The following is an 841-nucleotide window of genomic DNA, read 5'->3' on the forward strand; positions in this document are numbered from 1 at the left end:
ATCTTTTTTGTTATGTCAATTATTAGCCGACATTTTGATTTAATGAAATTAGTGTGGCTTGCTTTGGCTTTTTCTCCTATTTCGAGGAGGTTCTTATGCTGAAGCAAGTTCTATTGATTCACCGGGAAAATTCTGTGTTTGATTCAATTAAGTCTGATTATTCATTCCATCAAATTTTCCTCCTAGTTTAATTCTCCTCTTCTAAGTGTTGAAGTGGTCAACAATGGGGACCATGACGAATGTTGCAAAGCAATAAACAAGAAATGATTACTTCGAGAGGAAAAGATTCAGCAACACAGACAAATAAAATTATGTTTCATATATGAAATACGTCTTAAACACATTTATTTTTATTTATATACTACATATATTATTAATTAAATATGGTACATTATGCAATTATTGTTTTGCTATTCTGATTGTATTGCCACCCTACCAGACTTAAAAGACTGAGAAGAGGTGTAGATATTGTATACAGGGTGTTCCAGGTTTTATTATTCAAACGTTGTCAGTATATTCCATGGCACAAAGTAAGAAAAGAATGTTATGTAAATATAGGTGTTGAGAAAGCATATGCGTGTGATTTGAATGTAGCGCACTCTACTGAATGTATACTATACATATTAGGAATATAATAAAAGAAGCATTGCTATGGCTGCCGTAAAAGTTTAATCCACGTGCAATTATTCTCCATATATCATTATTTTTCCTAACAATAGGTCATATAGAGCTTTATTAAGAAGTTATAGCAAAAATTCAGAATAAGGATAGTAATCAACTTGCTGTTAAGGTAAAGCTACCGGTCGTGGAACGTTCGTTAAATTGAGTTCCTAGAATGGTA

This window comes from Ceratina calcarata, unplaced genomic scaffold (assembly GCF_001652005.2).
Source record: "Ceratina calcarata isolate Rehan_Ccalc_2016 unplaced genomic scaffold, ASM165200v1 scaffold359.2, whole genome shotgun sequence".
Classification (NCBI taxonomy): domain Eukaryota; kingdom Metazoa; phylum Arthropoda; class Insecta; order Hymenoptera; family Apidae; genus Ceratina; species Ceratina calcarata.